Source organism: Melanerpes formicivorus, unplaced genomic scaffold (genome assembly GCF_026170545.1).
Source record: "Melanerpes formicivorus ecotype bairdi unplaced genomic scaffold, bMelFor1.0.p_v2 SCAF_64, whole genome shotgun sequence".
Lineage (NCBI taxonomy): Eukaryota > Metazoa > Chordata > Aves > Piciformes > Picidae > Melanerpes > Melanerpes formicivorus.
This window is the reverse complement of record NW_027142416.1, coordinates 1,872,462-1,893,980: the sequence shown is the minus strand read 5'-3', so window position 1 is coordinate 1,893,980 and position 21,519 is coordinate 1,872,462.

Here is a 21,519-nt window from a genome sequence, read left to right as displayed (position 1 = left end):
TTTCAATATCAATATCTGAAGGTGATCTGCAGGAAGGCTGTGGAGGGCCTGTTTACAAAGGCCTGTGGTGATAGGATGAGGGGCAGTGGTTTGAAATTAGAGCAGATTTAAGTTGGACATCAAGAGGCAGTTCTTCACAATGAGGATTGTGAAATAACCGGAACAGGTTGCCCAGAGTGGTGGTGGAGGCATCATCCCTGGAGACAGTCAGGTTCAAACTTGATGGGGCCCTGAGCAACATGATCAAGTTAAAGATGTTCCTGCTCACTGCAGGGAGGTTGGACAAGATGACCTTTGTGGGTCTCTTCCACATTCTGCGTACATTCTGTGAGTCCATGAAAAGCTAAAAGCACAATGGAGATTTCTGAAACACCTGCGATAGATGGGAGTTCCAGGGGCTCTGGTGTTCTGCAGCAGCTCATCTTCCACTGCAGCATTATATGGACAGAGTTTCTTCTGAGATGTGCAAGGGGAAAAACTCTTCATTGAGACAACATTTTTTGTATTCTCAATTAGGATGTGGACATTCAGAACATTTAGTCAGCAGTTACCTTACTCAGATTCTCAGGACTTCAGGAGATCCTTTCCAGACTGCTGGTCAAACATGCTCTCAGGCCAGGAGTGCCAATGCTCTGAAGACTGAGCTGGGTTTACTACCAAGGGATGACTCTTTTTGCACAGATCCATGCAGGTTTCTGTTGTGGGCTGCTGCGGGCAGCCATCCTTACCGGTGTCAGGTTTATGATGAGCATGTCATGGTTTGCCTCTCTGCAACACTTTCTCTTGTAGAGGTTGCCACACTGTTTCTGCAGAAGGAGTGGGCATATTCTGGGCCAAAAGCCAAGAGAAAGTAGCTGTTACCAAGCTAAATTAGGGAATTACATTTTCCCCTGTTTTTAAAGCACAGCTGTATCTTTGGGGTTATGAGAACTACTTTATAATACACTTCACTTTATACTTTTCTTCTGTAAGGGAAAATGTCCCTGCCAACTGCAAACTTCCCTAATTAGCTCATTTTCTCCATTCTGAAAATCAATAAATGCACAACTTGCAAGACTGACCACCACCACCCAGGTTTAAAGGTTTATAGAGACCATTACCAGAGGTCTCTGACTTTTCTTGTCAGAATTCGGTAGATGAGAAAAAACGAGGTGACTTTTGGTTTGAAAAGCAACTGCATCTCAGTGCTTTGGAACAATATTTCAGTGACAGGTAATGAGGATCAATGAAAGCTGCCTTGTAGTCACTCAGTTTTCTCCATGGTAAGATCACGACACCACCAGTGCCATTCCCTCAGTAAGTGCAGAAGGCTGGTGGAAGTGATGCTGCAAGGTGAAGCAGATAGGCAGTTAGATTACCGTGTCTTGCAAAGGCCCTTGAAGCACACAATCTAAACAATCACCAATGTTCAAAACCTTCTTAGTGTCTAAACTGTGGTTAGGCAACTCGGCTGTGCATGTGTAGTCAACTCATGCTGGTCTAGAGTCAAGTTCATCAACTATCAAATGTCTGTTTCCCTCATGTCAGGTGCTGCAAACACATCCTGAAGCAGTGTGCAGAGTAGCCTCTAGCCTTAACTGATGCACCAGCATCTCAAGGCATGAAATCATCGCTAGGACACAAGGAATCTCTAGTTCCAGAAGGAATCCCTGGCTCCAAAAGGAGTAAAATACTCAGGTTTTTCAGCTACAATAATGCTTGGCTTGTCCCAAAGTCAGTTTCAACATCATCTGTAGACTGTTGTAACACAAGCCTGTCTCTGGTTGTTTATTTTTTTTCCCCCCAAATCAACTCAAGTGGGACAAGTCCCTCAAGTCTATAATTTTCTAAATGTCTGTATTTTATGGTTTCCTTGGGGTCTGATGTGGTTTTGTTTTGATAATCATCTGCCCTTCTGGGCTGCCACACTGTACCCTTTTGGTGAAGCCGCTTCAACTGCTACTTCAGCTGACCCATCTGAAAGCACTGCTTGGCTGCTTGGGGAAAGCTCCCTGGATAGTGCCCATTATATTTTAGGAATATTTCCTATTGTAATGCACCCTAAGGCAACAGAACAAAACTTTTCTTTTTGCCTAGCACTGCAGCTCACTGAATACCCCCCGTTTGGACAGATCCTCAGCATGATCTGCTGGCATTGGTCCAGGCTAGGCGGGGTTCTTGACAGCAACCATGCTGTGGGAAACTGAAAGATGAAGAAACAAAGTGAGACAAGAAAATCCACTTGTCTCACTCACTCTCTGAAGACTGACATGGGCAATTTAAAAAATGTAAGTCCAGCAAGTTAGGATACCAGGAGGAGGCACATTTAAAGCTGTGTACTGATTGTGTTTTGGAAAAGGAGTCAGGCAGCTGAAGTTGTAAAGGAGGCTTCTGCTGGGACTTGAGATGGCAAGTAGCAGTTAACAGAAGCTACTGATAGCTACACTCAGCTGTACACTGTGCACCTTCCTTTGATGAAATAAGAAAAAAGGCCTTTTATAATACTTAGATTTCTGAAAAACAGAGCAGCAGAATTGCACCCAAAATAGTTTGAACCAATTCAAGACCAAAAACTTCCTAATTTGTTATTGTTATGTCTCCTAGAGAGCAGAGTTTATAGAGATTCCTGTCACTTCTGTGACTTTATTTTTCTTTTCTTTCTTCTTCTTTTTTTTTTTAATGGATTCAGCCTTCCATGGCCAGATGAGGTGGTTATAAATAAGTGGGTAATAGCACCCTGCATTTTGTGTGGTATGAAGCCAGTCATATTTGTGGGTCTTCCAAAACAAGCAATGTTTGCAGTGTTTTCAGACTGGATGCTGTTGAAAATCTTTGGAGAGAAGTAAGAAAAACTCAGCTGAACCAGGGTGGTTTCTGCAGTGGCTATAGATGGATTTACTACTATTGAATGCCATCATTAACCAAAAGGGCTAGCTTCCTTACAGAGAGGAATTGGTGATACATCTGGCAACAGAATGAAGCAGTCACTGTTCTTGTTCTGAAGCAGAGACAGTGGGACATGGGACAGTAACCTTCTTTCCTTTAAAGATCACCACTGTTTTAATACCATGCCATTCAGTGTGTTAAAACCCAGTCCAGGCTTAGAGCATCAAATGTGTTTGTGGATCTGTTGTTTGGAGACCAGCAGGAAAGAACAGTTTTTCATTTTTGTGATGGGAACCAACATTCTCTTCTCATGGCCAACATTAGGAACAGGATCCCAGCTATTCAATGGTTCAGATGGGTAGGAGAAGATCCCATGTCAGCCCTGAGACTACCTATATCATGTGTAGGCTAATTTAGTCTGTTTCATCAACCTAAATCACTGATTTGTCCCACACTGAGGTCACTACTCCCATCACCACCTGGCTAAGTTCTCACTGTTGTTACCACATCTGGCACTAAAGCAGAACTTGTACATGTTGCTAGACCACAATCTGCCTGCTTAGAAAAATTCTGCCCTCCTTTTATCCCTGTTGGAAAAGCCACAGGACACTGGACATTTGCCTTTTAAGATTTTGTAGGAAAACCCATGGGAGAGAAACCATCACCTTTTCCTTTCCAGAAAATTCACTAGCACATAGACATCTAAAACTCCTGCTGGTAAGCAAAGCTCCTGCTATAGGGTACCTTCTTACCCCAACCTGTCATCATATATTTCTCCTTTTGGATGGCAGTAGCAGAACCCATAGCCCAGGGGGTCCCAGTTGTAGAATCTGTGTCCTGGCCAACTCCCTGGGTGGTTACAGGGAGAACAGGTGGTTGCATCTAGAGGCGCCCTGTTGTGTTGTGCTGTACCTGCCATCAAGTCACACAGCCCTGGCCGTGCAGTGAATTAGCAGCGTCCACTTCACTGCCCTTCTGCAGTTGTTCCAGCTTCCATGCATCTCAGCAGACACTGCAGCAGCCTGCTTTTCTGCTTTGGGTGGTTTGGTCCTATGGCTCTTTAAATCCTGTGGAAGTACTTTCAAATCTGCAGTCAGGGATCTATTCTTCGGCTGCCCTTTGCAGATTTCATGGATTTGCATGTGAAGTGCATTTTTCTAAGCAGCAGTGCTACACTGCAGGCTTCTGGGTAACATCAGCTCAGAAGGCTACAGACAGATTTGTTCTGTACAACAGCAGCTCTTTTTGTATCAGTTATGCAATCCATCTGCAAGAGCCATTTATGAACAGTACTCTTACTGCAAGGGGTATTTCCCTACAGTATGTTAGTTTCCCTTATTAAATGCTAAAATCAATAAATATTTGAGTATTTGTTGCAGGGAAAGCAACATTGCAACAGAAAGCACCCAGGCAAGCATGGAAACTTCCAGACATGCTGGGAGTGCGCTTGAATCATAGAACGGTCCAGGCCAGAAGGGACCTCCAAAGCTCATCCAGTCTAACCTCCCTGCAGTCAGCAGGGACATCCCCAACTAGATCAGGCTGCCCAGGGCCTTGTTGAGTCTTACCTTGAATATCTCCTGGGAAGGGGCCTCAGCCACCTCCCTGGGCAACCATAAGTGAAATGTCCTAGAGGTCCCTTTTAAAGCCATTACAAGCACACTTGCAGCACTTTAAATCAGTCAGCCCTCAGCAGCAGCAGCCAGGACTGTGTTCTTCAGCTGGTAGCTAATGGACACACATTTGATGGGGATTTGATTGAAAGTGTGGGCAAACAAGGTACATAAATTCTCTCAACACCAGGTGCAAGAACTCTGAGCTTTACCCAAAACAAAGAGTTTCTGAGGACAAAGGTATTGACATTTGAAAATAGTTCTATTCTGCTGCTTGGCTGTCTTAGAACTTCAGTACTCATGAATTCTAATATCATCAGTACCTTCTCTGGAGATGTTGTGGGTTAACCCCAGTAGGAGATAAATTCAATGGGGCAGAAGTTTTCCTAAAGCTTTTGGTCCTGTTCCTAAGATTGTGCTGGTTTGTTGTTTTCCTGTATTAGTTGTTAATAAACACATGAAAGCGTGAGCTTTGCAGCACTGCTGGATTGATCCCATCAGCAAGGTTTTGTGGAGACTGCCTCAAGCCATTGGAGAACAGTTCAGTTATGCCACTTCTCTTAGTACCTCTACTCAAAGTGCCAATATTTGAAAGGCAGAGTTTTATCAGAAGGATTTCTTACCTTCCCCCCTCCTCCCCCCCCCCCCCCCAATTTATGTTTTAATTGTTGAGAAAATTGCCAAGTTTGCTGGTTTTCCCTTAAGCAGGAACCTATCCAGTTCTGTCTAAGCTATGGAAAGCCAGAGCTGACTGTGTGAATAGATGTGTCCTGTGATGTGTCCATTTACAGTTTTACCATAGGTTTAAATTCTGGCTTTAGGATTGAAGAATATGAAAAAAAAAGCAGCCTTCAGCCCCACTCACATAGCAGGGTCCAAGGAGTGCTTTACAGCATCAGGCACTATCATAAGTGATGCTCAATAATCTGCATCTAGCCTAGAATCATTGCTGACATCAGACTCTTGGGCAAGAGTCGTGTGCCCCAGACCATGCATATAGAATAAACCAGGCTGGAAAAGACCTTTGAGATCATCAAGTCCAACCTATCACCCCATACCATCTAATCAACTAAACCATGGCACCAAGTGTCTCATCCAGTCTCTTTTTAAACACTTCCAGTGATGGTGACTCCACCACCTCCCCAGGCAGCCCATTCCAATGGCCAATCTCTCTTTCTGTGAAGAATTTCTTCCTAACATCCAGCCCAAACTTCCCCTGGCACAGCTTGAGACTGTGTCCTCTCATTCTGTCACTGGTTGCCCAGGAGAAGAGACCAACCCCCTCCTGGCTACAACCACCCTTCAGGTAGTTGTAGACATCAATAAGGTCTCCCCTCAGCCTCCTCTTCTCCAGGCTAAACATCCCCAGCTCTCTCAGTGTCTCCTCATAGGGCTTGTGCTCCAGACCCCTCACCAGCTTTGTTGTCCTTCTCTGGACACATTCTACAAAACCATTTGTAGAATTCCACTAGACAGAATGTCAGAGATCTCAGGTGGGTGCTTGAACAACTAACAGCTAGGTGCAGATTGTTCAGAGAACTTGAGTGAGGAACTGTCCCAGTTACCAAGGCAGGGGTGAGCTGGAATGCCACAAGTGAGCAAGGGCAGGAATCTGTAAAGATCATCATCTGAGACCAAAGAAGGACAAATGCTTGGGCCTGCATGTCCTCTGGTGCAGAGCACAAGACCTGTGCAGTAGCTGGACCATAGTCCTGCAATCTTCTCTCACCAGAGGTGCTGGAAGCAGGTACTGAATCACACTGGTCAGTGTGTTAGCATAGCATTCCTTATTTAATAGCCACTCCTAAAAATATCTTGCAGTAAGACCCAAGTGCATTGCAGATGAACTCCACAAGTGCTTCCAAGAGAGTTCCTTACTATCGCCCATTATAATCTGCAGCCCTGCCGTTATTTATAACCCCCTGGCCCTGCTCTGTGTTTGAGAGGCAGGCAGGCAGCTCGCCACACTGCAGCAAGAATTCCTCACTTAGTTCCATTGGTAGGACGCCTGAATCCCTGGTGAGCGCTGGCCTTTGTCAGCAGCGGTGGCTCAGCCCTGGCTGCTGGCCAGGTGTGACACAGGCAGTGGCATTCTTTCCGCCGGCCGTCAGCGGGGCCCGACCGTTCCTTCCCTCGGCGGTGAGCTGCGCATCACAGCCCAGCGGGAGCCCCGCGGAGCGGCAGCTTGGCTGCCTGTGTCCGTCGCTAGATAGAGGCAGAGACTGAGCTGGAAACTGCAATACCGAAAGAAGGCAAATTTCTATTCCCTCCCTGCTTCTTGAATGAAGGCATCGTTTTTTCTATCTCCTCACGCTACCATTTAGGGATAACGAGCTGTCTCTGGAAAGAGACAAAGAGGTTAATTATTGCTGATTGCCCACCTGCTAATTAGCCACAGGAAGGATTTGTACATAGTAGAGTTGGGAGTAACGTATTTTTACGTGCCGAGAGCTTAAATGCAGCAGTGGATAATTGCATTTATTTTTCAGTCCTGTAGCCAGGAGGGGGTTGGTCTCATCTCTCAAGCAACCAGCATCAGAACAAGAGGACACAGTCTCAAGCTGCACCAGGGGAAGTTTAGGCTGGAGGTGAGGAGAAAGTTCTTCATTGAGAGAGTCGTTCACCATTGGAATATGCTGCCCAGGGAGGTGGAGGAGTCACCATCCCTGGAGGTGTTCCAAGAGGGGGTTGGACGTGGCACTTGGTGCCATGGTTTAGTCGTGGGGTCTGTGGTGACAGGTTGGACTTAGTGATCTTTGAGGTCTCTTCCAACCTTGGTGATTCTGTGATTCTGTGATCAATTTACTCTAGTCATGAGGTCTGGGGTGACAGGTTGGACTTGATGATCTCTGAGGTCCCTTCCAACCTTAGGAATACTGAATACTGAATACAATTAATCTCTATTCTATTAAAGTGACTTTAATGCTGTGAATTGATGTGGCTTAACAAAGACCTTGTGTAACCCATGTATCTGTGGACTGCGTGGAAGGAAAAAGAAGAAAACCTGTGGCATGAACACCTGCAATAATAATAATTTCTTGTATTCCTGTCTGGTACAGAGAACCCCTGACATGCACACAGCAATGTTTGGACTAAATCACATCTTTGTATCTGCGGGCCTGCAATGAGCCCTGCTTTGGGATAGCATCCTAGGAATAATCATCAAGCACATAGGTGATTACTACCCAATTCCTGATTGTGATTGAGCCAGTGGAGCTTGGTTTGCCATTAGAAGCACTTCTAAATAATCCAGCTGCTATGCAAAAATGCTGGTTTGCCTTATTGAAAACAGATAAAGCACCAAATGTTTGCTAATGCCAAAGTGTAAGCCAAGGACCTGACTGCCAAGCAAAGGAATGCCAGTAGCACTGCAGGCTTGTGACATTCCTAACATACAGCAGCAGCAGTAGCGCTGCTGGTTTGTGTGCTGTAAGCTTCCCAGCCACCAGTGAGCCTTCTGTTGACGGTGGCTCTGTCAGCACACACAGCTTATGTAATGACTGGAGAAATGAAAACACTGTACTCAGAGAGGACTCACTGTACTCACTGTACTCTGACAACCTGTGCCCTGGCAGCCCCACCTCTCTGTCTGCAAAGGTCAGCAACAGATCTTCCTAGAAGCTGTCTTAAGGCACATGCAGGACAAGATGGTGATTTGAGACAACCAATGTGGCTTTGCCAAGGATAAGTCTTCCCTGACCCGCTTAGCAGCCTTCTGTGATGGAACAACTACATCCAGAGAAGGGCCACCAAAATGATCAGAGGGCTGGAACACCTCTGCTGTGAAGAAATGCTGAGAGATTTGGGGTTGTCCAGAAGAGAAGACTCCAGGGAGACCTGGCTGCAGCCTTTCACTACTTGAAGGGGGCCTACAAGAAATCTGTTCTGTACATTAGGAACTAGCTCAGGAGTTTACCTGAAGGGAGGTTGTAGACAGGCAGAGGTTGGTCTCTTCTCCTAGGCAACCAGCACCAGAACAAGAGGACACAGTCTCAAGCTGCGCCAGGGGAGGTTTAGGCTGGAGGTTAGGAAGAAATTCTTCATAGAGAGAGTGATTGTCCATTGGAATGGGCTGCCTGGGGAGGTGGTGGAGTCACCATCACTGGAGGTGTTCAGGAGGAGACTTGATAGGGTGCTTGGTTGCATGGTTTAGTTGATTAGGTGGCGTTGGATGATAGGTTGGATGTGATGATCTTGGAGGTCTCTTCCAACCTGGTCTATTCTATTCTATTCTATTCTATTCTATTCTATTCTATTCTATTCTATTCTATTCTATTCTATTCTATTCTATTCTATCCTATCCTATCCTATCCTATCCTATCCTATCCTATCCTATCCTATCCCCCATCCTTGGGTGCTGTTAGGATACAGCTGGGCATGGTGCTGAACCATCTCATCTAGACTGTGCTTTTGCCAAGAAAGGTTGGACCAGATTGAGGTCCCTTCCAAGGTGGTATTCTATAATTCTACAACCCTGAATTTTTTTTCACTACAACAAAATGGTTCCACTGGTTGCTTTACAGCTGTGGGGGGAAGCTTTCTCTTTCCAACACCCCTGAGCAAGTAACACAGCATAGTGGTTTTGTGGTCTAGAGCCGAGATGGAAATGGGACTTGAGTCTGCAGTACAGATCTTGTAACACATAATCACCTCAAATATTTCATTGCTATCAAATGTCTGCACTGCTACAGGAAGGGGATTTCTGCTCATTTGCTGATGAATGGATGAATGACTCCATTGTTAATTAGAATCAAATTGCAAAAGGAGTTTGCATTTGTGTAAGGAGACTTCAGATTGCAAAGTCACTGTTGGGTCTTGCCCATGGGTGTGTGCACATGCTTTCTACAACCCACAAGAGCTGCCTAGAACTGGAGCAGATAAAGGACACACATGTGTGGCTGGGGGCAAGACTGACCCCACAGGCTGTCAGACTTGCCACCACCGAGGTTTCACTGTGGAATGTGAAGAGCTAATTCACACTAAGTGTGTGCCTGAGCATTTTCAGTTCTGACAACACTACTACCAGTGCTCTTCTACAGTGTTTAAACATGTATAAAGCAAAATGGGATGTGACTTCCATTCCTGTGTTGTCCCTCAGGTTGAGTTTACCAGGGGTTTGTATGTGATAGGGGTGTCCTAACTGGAACTACCAAAACTTCCTTTTCAGGCACATGGCAAGAACCTTCAGAAAGGTACCTAAGGAATTTTCATCAAGTGGCTGTTTAAATGCCTATTTCCTATCCTGTGATACCTGTTCTCTGGTGCTTTGCCCTTCTCCTGTGTCTGTATCTCTGTGTGTTTGTCAGAGATACCAAAGATCTGCAAGGGTACAACCTCTGGAGTTGTGCACAAACTGCTCCCAGAGCTCAGCTTTAGACTCATCCTAACCTCAGACAGAGAATGTTCACAGTGGGAGTTGGGGCTTGTTATTCCCTTTATACTGCAGTCTCCCTGACATCCCCACACCTGTGTCTTCAGCTGAAGAAAGTATAAGACATGCACCTGTGACAAGAAGATTTCCAAACTCTGCCTTCTGGCTCCCAGGTTAGGGGCAAAGGTCCTATGGTCTCACACTTTGAATGCATTATGCGGGCTGTGGCTTGGCTTGCATGTTTCACTCAGCCACATGAGGTGCTCAAGAGTTAGGTGATGTCTGCCTGTCATGGATGTCCCTGCAGGGCCAGTTGAAGTTCTGTGTGTACCAGGACATAGCCTTCAGGTATAAACCCTGTAGTTGTATTCAGATTGGAGTCATATTCCCTCTGTGGCCTTCTCTCTCTCTTGGTAAGAGATCTGTTACCAGAAAATCTTCTCTTCCTTTAACTATTCCCAGATGTTCTCCTAGGCCTGCGTGTTCCCTTCTGTCCTGTTATTTACTACCCCCACGTCCCAGAACAGCTACAGCACTACAGAAGGACTGCACTGCCTGGCAGACTGGTAGAAGAAGACAGATGCTGTTGCTATTGAGTGGTGATGGCAGGCAGTGGCAAGTTGAAGCAGTTTTGGAGGAACAGAGACAGGGTGACTTGGTCCTGCCATGCCTGTGGCCTTCTGTAGCAATAGGGGGGAAGCAGAGATCAGCTCTCAGGCCTTTGTCATTGATCCTTCTCCACCACAGAGCTTCTCTGCCAGTAAGCAAGCTGGCATGGGATACAGCTGGGTCTGAACATGCAGCAGCATGCAGCTAATAAGGCTGTTACAGCTTGGGACTGTGCAAACATGGCAGTGCAGACCTGTCCCAAGGAGCCAGCAGAGCTGATGCTCCAGAGCAGAGGCTGCTGACAGAAAACAGCCTTTGTTTAGGAGGCAGCTCTCATTCTGAAGGCCGCTGAGACACTCCAGCTTCACTGCTCTGTGACAGCAGGTATGGTAAGAAGGCAGCTTCAGAACACAGGAACAAAGGTGGTGTGAGTTCTGGGAAGGGACTTGTTCTCAGAGGTGCTAATTTGGTTAGGGTGGGTTTCTCCAGTAAATATGCTGAGGTTTCAATGAGGTTTCTATTAGTCAAAATTGACGCCGGAAAAAAAAGCAAAGACATTCATCAGGCACATTGTTTTGAAACAAATTATTATTGTTATTAAATGGTGAGACTACATCAACACTGCCAGGCATGATTCTGTGGTGAACCAAAAGATTAAATGAGCTGTGAGGCTGGAGGACTTGGGGTTGTTCAGGCTGGAGGAGACTCCAGGGGGACCTTAGAGCTGCCTTCCAGTACCTGAAGGGATCCTACAGGGAGGCTGCAGAGGGACATTTCATGAAGATGTCTGGAGACAGGACAAAGGGGAATGGTTTGAAGCTGAGGGAGAGCAGGGTTAGACTGGATCTCAGGCAGAAGTTCTTCAGTAGGAGCATGGTGAGACTCTGGAATAGGCTGCCCAGGGAGGCTGTGGCTGCCTCCTGCCTGGAGGTGTTGAAGGCCAGGCTGGATGAGGCCTTGAGCAGCTGAGTCTAGTTGAGAGGTGTCCCTGCCCATGGTGGGGAGGTTGGAGGAGGTGAGCTCTGAGGTCCCTTCTGGCCTGAGCCATTCTAGGATTGTATGAGAGAAGAAAAGTTTCATGAATTATGTGTGAGTGTGGAGTTTGGTTGTGGGGGATTGTCAGTGACCATCCTAGCATCTTATGGGGACTCCGAAAGGAAGAGACTTGGCACTTCAGGACACTCATGCCATGGGCATTCCTGGACAGCTGTCAGAGGCCTAAGGGAAGGGATTTGGTGAGAAATTGCATCCAGTTTCCAGGAATGTCTTCCTTTTCCCAAACTGGGGATTCTTCACTTGACTCATCTTCTGTGTGGTTTGCATCACACATCTACAGCTGAGCTGTCTGCAAGGTCACAGAGCAGGGCAGCTGGACAAAGCCTTTCCCCTGGCAGGGAAGCAAAGCCTCTGCCCACCACCCTTCACACGATGCCCTTCTCTGCAAGCCTCACAAAGAGGAGAAGGCATTTGCAAGACAGAGAGGTGGTGTCTAATGATACCAGATCTGCCAATTTTCTGGAATAAGTTTGTTTTAACACCATGGAACCCAGATAACATTACTTCTGATTAATTAGTGACCAGCTATTTATGCTGCCCTGATCAACCTGACCTGCCAGTGGTTTAGCAGCAAGCAGCACAGAGATGTAAGAATTATTTTATCTCCTTATACTTAAAATATTTATCATTAGATATTTCCTTTTTGAAATGACTTTAAAGGAGTGCTGTTCCTGCAGGCAGCTAGAAAAGCAAATATTGGGTGTGTGGGTGTGCCATAATAAAGGTATTTTGTATTGCTAGACCATTCTCTAGCTAAACTCTAAGGGTTTGAGCTTGGATAAAACATAGTAAGATATGCTGCTGCCACAGTAGTAAAATGACCGCACTTTTTTCCAAAGGGAGGGCAAAGGCTGTTACCCTGAAGAGATGCTCTGCTATTCTTCATGCATTTAACATCCATTTGTATCTAATTACTTCCCTTGATTGCTTCTGCAAATCTCTCGGGGAACAGTAGAAGGGAAAACCCCTATCAAAACAGGGTTGTGATTCACTGTATTTAACTGCTAGCATTTCCAGCTCATTTTAGAAGCACACTGAGTTTCTTTGAGTTTTTCATATGGCACACTTAGGCTTTTGTTTCCTCTGCAAAACAAAAATAATCAGGCAGCTTATGAAAGGCTTTAAACCAAATCTGGACCTCAGGTTCCTTTTCTGAACTGTTTCATGTTTCCAGTGTGTGTTACCAGGTTACATTTCATTTTGGATGTACAAAAACTAGTTCTAGTAACTAATTTCTACCAAAATAAACATCAGTACAGATAACCTGAGACAGAATTATCTCCTTAGCCCACCCTGTTATCTGTGCAGAAGGTGTGTCTGCATGGCTTCTGTAAAGCTTCAGAATGCAGCATTTGTCTGCAAATATTTTAGTTGAGGTTTTACTTTAATATAAACATGAACTGCATGAACTTTGGCACTCAAGGGCTCCTGGAAGCTCTCGCTGGTAATACAGGGCTGTAAGCACTCATGTATTGTAAGGATACTGCATCAAAGCTGTCACTTGGTGAGCGTATCAGCCTTTCACTTCTGTCTTGGAAGCCAACAGGATGCTATCTAAGTGTGTTTAGCCAGCTGAAAGCTATCAGAGCGCTCCTCCAAACAAACAGTGTTTGAATTAATCCGTTATTTCCAAACGAGTTCCACTGGCAAGGTCTAAGGTAACGTGGGGTTTGGAAAAACAAACTGAAACCAAGTGAAAACAGGAGCAGCAGAAACTCTGCTTGAGTCCTGTGTGAGTTCTGCAAGGATTTTATCTTGCATGGTAAATGACTGAGAATTAGAAGTAATGTTCTGAGGAGAAAAGGTCAAGACCCAGAGAAAAATGTTAGTCTAGTGGAAGCACCCATCAAGGCTCAGCTAAGTGTGGAAGTGAGCATTTGGTACCATCAGTGAAGTTACCACACCTTCTGTGCAGGTGCTGCTCAGTTCTGGTAGCACTGCTGGCATCTGAACACATTTCCTTTGCAGGGGAGACCTGAGCCAAAGGCCAGCAGTGTCAGTGAGCTCCTGATCAGTTCTGTGACTTCTAAAGGGACAAGGGTGAAGATAGGGGGGGAGCTGGGATGGAGAATGACTGACTGAAGAACTCATGGGAGAGAGCCAGCCAAGCACTGCTGCTGTCTTCTCAGCTGGCACTGTGATAACAGCAGGAAATTGCTAAGGAACAGGTTACAGATGGCTTTTTGAGGAAGCTCATCTCCATGGGACCTGGTCTGCATCAAGAGAAGCATAGCCAGCAGGTCAAGGGAGGTGATTCTCCCCCTCTACTCTGCTCTGGTGAGACCCCACCTGGAGTACTGTGGCCAGTTCTGAGCCTCTATTACAGGAAGGATCTGGAGCTGCTGGAACATGTCCAGAGAAGGGCCACAAGGATGATCAGAGGGCTGGAGCTCCTCTGCTATGAGGACAGAGAGAGAGAGCTGGGGCTATTCAGTCTGGAGAAGAGAAGGCTCTAAGGAGATCTTATTGTGGCCTGCCAGTATCTGAAGGGGACCTACAAGAAAGCTGGGGAGGGACTTTTTACGGTGTCAGGTAATGACAAGACTAGGGGGAATGGAACAAAACTAGGAATGGGTAGATTCAGATTGGATGTTAGGAAGAAATTCTTCCCTGTTGAGGGTGGTGAGACACTGGAAGAGGTTGCCCAGGGAGGTGGTGGAAGCCTCATCCCTGGAGGTTTTGAAGGCCAGGCTGGATGTGGCTCTGAGCAACCTGCTGTAGTGTGAGGTGTCCCTGGCCATGGCGGTAGCAGGGTTGGAACTGGCTGATCCTTGAGGTCCCTTCCAACCCTAACAATTCTGTGACTCTATGTTGATAGGTGAGGTTTGTGCATTACTGGGGAATGAATCCACAAATCCACATCTCCTTCAGGCTATTCTGTGCAAGTACAAAAGCACTGTAGCACTGCCATTCTGGGCTACAACTTACAGAACCAAACTAGCGAGTGGTGCAAGAAGCATGAGAGATGGAAAACATGAGATAGCTGCCTTGCCTAAAGAACACTCATGTGGAGGAGGCTGATCACATTCAGTCTTACTCCTTTGGTGCCTGAATGTCTACTTAGAGCTGCTCATCAGCCTTCATCATTAACTGTGATGGGTGTCCTTGACTGATCTTTATAAGATGACAGCAATTGTCTTCTCAGTCTGCTGGCAGGCACAAGCCACGCTGAAGCAGACACTTTCTACTTACTTGTCCCAAAGAGTGGTCCCTAAACCACTTGAGAAACAAAGCAACAAGGGGGGTAGGAGGAAGGAAAAAAACAAAGACAAAAGAAAGAAAGGTCCAGGAAAGGAAGGTTGTACTGATAGGACCTCGACCGACTGGACAGGTGGGCAGAGTCCAACAGGATGGCATTCAACAAATCCAAGTGCCAGGTGCTGCACTTTGGCCACAGCAACCCCATGCAGAGCTACAGGCTGGGGTCAGAGTGGCTGGAGAGCTGCCAAACAGAAAAAGATGTGGGGGGGGTGCTGATTGACAGCCACCTAAACATGAGCCAGCAGTGTGCCCAGGTGGCCAAGAAGGCCAATGGCATCCTGGCCTGTATCAAGAAGAGTGTGGCCAGCAGGAGCAGGGAAGTCATTGTGCCCCTGTACCCTGCATTGGTTAGGCCACACCTGGAGTCCTGTGTCGAGTTCTGGGCCCCTCAGTTTAGGAAGGACATTGAGACACTTGAACATGTCCAGAGAAGGGCAACAAGGCTGGGGAGAGGCTTTGAGCACAAGCCCTATGAGGAGAGGTTGAGGGAGCTGGGATTGTTTAGCCTGGAGAAGAGGAGGCTCAGAGGAGACCTCTTTGCTCTCTACAACTACCTGAAGAAGGGTGGTTGTAGCCAGGAGGGAGTTGGTCTCTTCTCTCTAGCAGCACCAGAACAAGAGGACACAGTCTCAAGCTGCACCAGGGGAAGTTTAGGCTGGAGGTGAGGAGAAAGTTCTTCACTGAGAGAGTCGTTCACCATTGGAATGTGCTGCCCAGGGAGGTGGTGGAGTCACCATCCCTGGAGGGCTTCAAGGGGGGATTGGACGTGGCACTTGGTGCCATGGTTTAGTCATGAGATCTGTGGTGACAGGTTGGACTTGATGATCTTTGAGATCTCTTCCAACCTTGGTGAGTCTGTAATTGTGTGAATTTAGTATTCAAAAGCTTTCTTTGGGGAGAGAAAACTACTGTTCAGATTTGTGCTGCTTTTGAGCATTGCTGGAAGCAGCACCCAGCATGATGACAACTGCCAGTATTTGAAGACAAAATTACTTTTTCTGCTTTCAGCAGTATCAAATCTCACCTGATCAAACCTGTTGGATTTACCTCAGATCATCCAGCCTGCATTAATTTATGCAACATGTTACTTTGAAATAATCCTGTAGGAAGTGACAGATCTGTACTTAGATATTTGTACAAGGTTAACCTAGGGTAAAAATAACCAATTTATGGTGTGGTAGGAAATATAGCTAAGACAGCTTGCTCAGCCACCATAAAAGAGATTCTGACCCTATAATCATAATAGAGGAAAGCAGCAGAAGGTTAAAAAAAAAAGAAAGACAAGATGATAGCAGAATAGTGAAGAGGTGATTGGGAACAGTCAGCATGGCTTCACCAAGGGCAAATCCTGCCTGACCAACCTGGTGGCCTTCTATGAGCAGGTGACAAAATTAATAGATGAGGGGCGAGCAACTGATGTTATTCACCTGGGCCTGAGCAAAGCCTTCGACACTGTCCCGCACCACATCCTGGTCTCCAAACTGGTGACACATGGGTTTGATGGGTGGACCACTAGATGGATAAGGAACTGGCTTGATGGCCGCACCCAAAGAGTGGCTGTCAATGGCTCCGTGTCCCAGTGGAGGCCAGTGACAAGCGGAGTCCCTCAGGGATCAGTCCTGGGACCTGTCTTATTCAACATCTTTGTGGGTGCCATGGACAGTGGCATTGAGTGCACCCTCAGCAAGTTTGCTGATGACACCAAGCTGTGTGGTGCAGCAGACACGCTGGAGGGAAGGGAGGCCATCCAGAGGGACCTGGACAGGCTGGAGAGGTGGGCACAAGCCAACCTCATGAGGTTCAACAAGAGCAAGTGCAGGGTCCTGCATCTGGGTCGAGGCAACCCCAGGCACAAATCCAGGCTGGGCAGTGACTGGCTGGAAAGCAGCCCTGAGGAGAGAGATTTGGGTGTGCTAGTGGATGAGAAGCTCAACATGAGCTCTCAGTGTGCACTTGCAGCCCGCAAAGCCAATCAGATCCTGAGCTGCATCAGGAGAAGTGTGGCCAGCAGGTCGAGGGAAGGGATTCTCCCCCTCTACTCAGCTCTGGTGAGACCCCACCTGGAGTACTGCATCCAGTTCTGGAGCCCCTATTACAAGAGGGATCTGGAGGTGCTGGAAGGTGTCCAGAGAAAGGCCACAAGGATGATCAGAGGGCTGGAGCACCTCTCCTATGGAGACAGACTGAGGGAGTTGGGACTGATCAGTCTGGAGAAGAGAAGGCTCTAAGGTGACCTCATTGTGGCCTTCCAGTATCTGAAGGGGGCCTACAAGAAGGCTGGGGAGGGAATTCTCAGGATATCAGGTAGTGATAGGACTAGGGGGAATGGACTGAAGCTGGAGGTGGGGAGATTCAGGCTGGACGTGAGGAGGAAGTTCTTCAGCATGAGAGTGGTGAAGCCCTGGAATGTGTTGTCCAGGGAGGTGGTTCAGGCCCCGTCCCTGGAGGTGTTTAAGCCCAGGCTGGATGAGGCTCTGGCCAGCCTGATCTAGGGTGGGGTGTCCCTACCCATGGTAGGGGGGCTGGAAGTAGATGATCCTTGTGGTCCCTTCCAACCCTGACTGATACTATGATATTCTGGTCAATCAGTGTGGTGAACATTACTGAGTTCAGAAAGGTGTGTCTCTTCCTCAGCTAGAAAACTACAGTGCAGAATTTCTAGGTGAGTTCGCTGTCTTGGCCCCAAATTTCAGAGCAGATCACAAAATATTCTATTCAATGGAAATCTGAATCCTCAGTAAAACTGCCAGGATGCACTCAACAACAAAGGTCAGCCTAGTTCTCATTTCCATAGGAACCAGATGGGGAAGGGATGGAACAGCTTCATAACCATGTGACTGGAATTGCTCTATTGCTTGCAAGTGATGAACTAACAAGGGCAGGTTCTTGTAACCACAGAGGGTGTGGTGGTTTGGCCCTGGCCTGGAGGGCAGATGCCTACCAAAGCCACTCTATCACTCCCCCTCTTAAGTGAACAGAAATATAACAGAAGCTAGGAATAGGATAGGAGCAATTTTAATAACACTACTAAGCAAACAGCAACAGACCACGTGGAAGCAAAAAGCAGAGAGAGAGATGCTAGCCTCTACTGCCCATCAGCAAGACAATGGTCAGTCTGGGGTAGCAGGACTCTCTAAGCTTGGTGGTTCCTTGGGAGGATAAACGCCATGGACAAATCCCCACACTTCCTTCTTTCACTTCATTCTTATACCTGAGCTGACGTCATATGGTATGGAATACCTCTTTGGCCAGTCTGAGTCAGCTGGCTGAGCTGTGTCCCCTCCCAAGATTTTGCCTACCCCTCAATGTACTCTTGGGGCAGGGAAATATTGAAAGGGCACAGCCTGGATACTGGATTCAACAGTAGCCAAAACACTGCTGTGTTATCAACTACTGCTGCAAAAAACCCCACAGCACTAGAAAGATGCTGTGAGGAGAATTAAGCCCTCAGATATTGATATACATTGATCAGATCCCCTCTCAGTCTTCTCAAGATTAAACAGCCCCAGAGATCTCAGTCTCTTTACAAGGGAGATGCTCAAGTCCCCTGATCACCCTCATGGCACTCCCTTGGATTCTCTCCAGCAGGTTTCTGTCTCTCTTGAAGTGGGGAGCCCAAAACTGGACACAGTATTCTAGATGTGGTCTCATCAGGGCAGAGTAGAGGGGGAGAAGAACCTCCCTAGACCTGCTGGCCACATGTTATATTACACAAATCAGAGTCAAGGCCCAGATCTCCCTCAGAATTCCACTCCCATGGCAGCCAGCTGCATGTTATTTCTAGCAAACAAGGGAGGTCAGTAGGAGAGGAAAAAAAGTTGCTGCATGCCTAGAGAGGATAGATGCTCTGTGCCTGGTCTTCTGTCTTTAAAGCCAAGAAGGGTTTCATTGGAGTGTTTCCACACAATCAGCCTTTGTTGACAATGTGTTTGGGCAGGCCACAAGAACTCAGGCACTCGGGGATCACCAGCACCTTAGAGCTGAAACCAATTTCTTATATCCCACTCAGGAACCATCCCACAGCAAGGAGCACCAGGGGCACAGATTGCTGCTGACAACAGCAGCCCTTCTCTTGGTATAATGTCTTTTACAGAACTTTGGATTGCTCCTCTGAAGTAATCCAGTCCTGAAGTATGGAATCAAGGATCCCAGCAACAACTTTCAGGTTCAAGCACAGAAAATACAGCCATTTTGGTGGCTTCTGCTACATGATCGAAGAGCAGCTGGTATCCAACAGAACTATAAATTTGCAACCAAAGGTGAGAAACAGTGAGATGATGATGATGGATTTAGTGGGTTTGCAATTTAGTTACTATGCCCTAAATGCCATCAGTTTAATCTCAGTTGCAGCCTGCAGTTTCTCCAGACCCTGGGTGAGACTACTGCACTTGGAAGGTGGAGGAGCATGACAGTACTAACATCCCAGAAGCAGTACCTGGATCCTCCTCTTCTCCACTCAGCAGTCTCAAATACACACTGAACAGGAAAGGTGACAAAGCAGATCTCCAGTGTACTTCTCCCTCTCCCCTCCCCAGTACCTTAAGGGGAGAGAAATGAATTTCACATTAAGGGAAAAGCAAACTAGGAGAGAAATCAGCATTTTAAAGGCAGTGCTCACGAGTGCTGTGTCACATGGAAAGCAGTGAGCCTGGGACAAGCAGTCTGGCAGTGCACCCACAGACATGCAGCCATAATTCATTTTGTCATCCATGGAACCAGTGCAATTTCCTCCCCTACTCATGCAAATAAAGGGCCTGAGAAGGATCAAGGTGCTCTGATATAACCAGATCATTGGGAATTCCCTTTGACACAGCCTCTGCTGTGTTTTTAATGAAAAGCAGAATGCAAATAGTAGGTTGATAGTTAATCAAGTCACTGGGCTTCAAGTGTCCATTGTTCTTGGTTACTAAAGCAGTTGTTGCACATGGCTCACCCAGGGAAAACTGAGTTAAAAGGCTTAAAAGATCATAGAGGATTGCAAAGTCATAAAGTGCTCAAACTAAGAGAATGGCAGAGTTTTGGGTGACCTTTTGCATATCCATTGAGGTCAGGAGATTAAAGACCATATTGGTTTTCATTTTCTCCAGGGGAACCCCTGTCTCACTGAGCACACAGGGTGGACAGTGCTCAGGTAATGGACAGCCATGGAGCATCTCTACTGGGGGCTTTCTTTCATCAGGTGATTTTGTGGGCTGTGTATTGCAAGCTGTTCAATCTGTGATGTCAAACCAGAATTACTCATTTCTCTCTGGCTTTTTATTTAATATCCATGTCCACAGTTTATGAGTGCTTCGCAGCTGTCTGTGGTATTATTTTCACAAGACAGTCTCAGGGAACACAGGATTATAGGTAAGGAATAAAAGCACAAAGATCTTGAGGTCAAAAGTTTGCTCTGATGGTGTGGGCCAGGTCTTGTATGGCTAGGAGCAAAGCTTTTAAAAATATCAAGAATTACGAGGACAGACTGAAGGAGTTGGGGCTGTTCAGTCTGCAGAATAGAAGGCTCTGAGGTGACCTAATTGTGGCCTTCCAGTATCTGAAGGGGGCTACAAGAAGGCTGGGGAGGAACTTCTCAGGATATCAGGTAGTGATAGGACTAGGGGGAATGGAATGAAGCTGGAGGTGGGGAGATTCAGGCTGGATGTAAGGAGGAGGTTCTTCCCCATGAGAGTGGTGAAGCCCTGGAGTGGGTTGTCCAGGGAGGTGGTTGAGGTGCTGTCCCTGGAGGTGTTTAAGCCCAGGCTGGATGAGACTCTGTCCAGCCTGATCTAGTGTGGGGTGTCCCTGCCCATGGCAGGGGAGTTGGAAGTAGATGATCCTTGTGGTCCCTTCCAACCCTGACTGATACTATGATACTATGATACTATCTCGTGCTTAATGTGCTCGAAACACAGGTTCCATACATGTCAAACATGGTTCAAGGTGTGAGCATTAATGCATCAGTCTTAAGGCAAACACTTAGGGCAAGGATAATATGCTCACTGAGCAGCTGAAAGGCAGCAGTGTTATAATATAGATGTTATACTGATGGCAGATTCACCCCGAGCAATGCTTCCAGGACGAGATGTAAGCAGGCAAAGATGTTTATTACGTTATACAGCAAAGCTGTACAGTCTATCAGAAGGCACATGTGTCACATCTGAATTGGTTGTCTTCTACTGGCATGCCTGTAATTAAGGCATACAATAGGTCAAAATAACAAAACAACATTTTAACACATCCAACCAAATTCTGCCTAGTTTCTCTCCTTCAGTTACAAGGTGCTGACATTCGTTTCAGAGTCCAAGACAAAACATAGCTTTCTCTAATTCGAGCAAAGGCAAACCTTCCCCATAGCCTTCCAAAGTTATCCAAAAACAACCTCTTCCTACAAGCAGGTCCAGAGGTGGCCCTGGAGATGATCAGAGGGCCGGAGAACCTCCCTTATGGTGACAGGCTGAGAAAGTTGGGTTGAGATTGAACACATCCAAGTGCCGGGTTCTGCACATTGGCCACAACAACCCCATGCAGTGCTACAGGCTGGGGTCAGAGTGGCTGGAGAGCAGCCAGGCAGAGAGGGACCTGGGGGTGCTGGTTGATGGTAGGCTGAACATGAGCCTGCAGTGTGCCCAGGCAGCCAAGAGGGCCAATGGCATCCTGGCCTGCATCAGGAACAGTGTGGCCAGCCGAGCAGGGAGGTCATTCTGCCCCTGTACACTGCACTGGTTAGGCCACACCTCGAGTCCTGTGTCCAGTTCTGGGCCC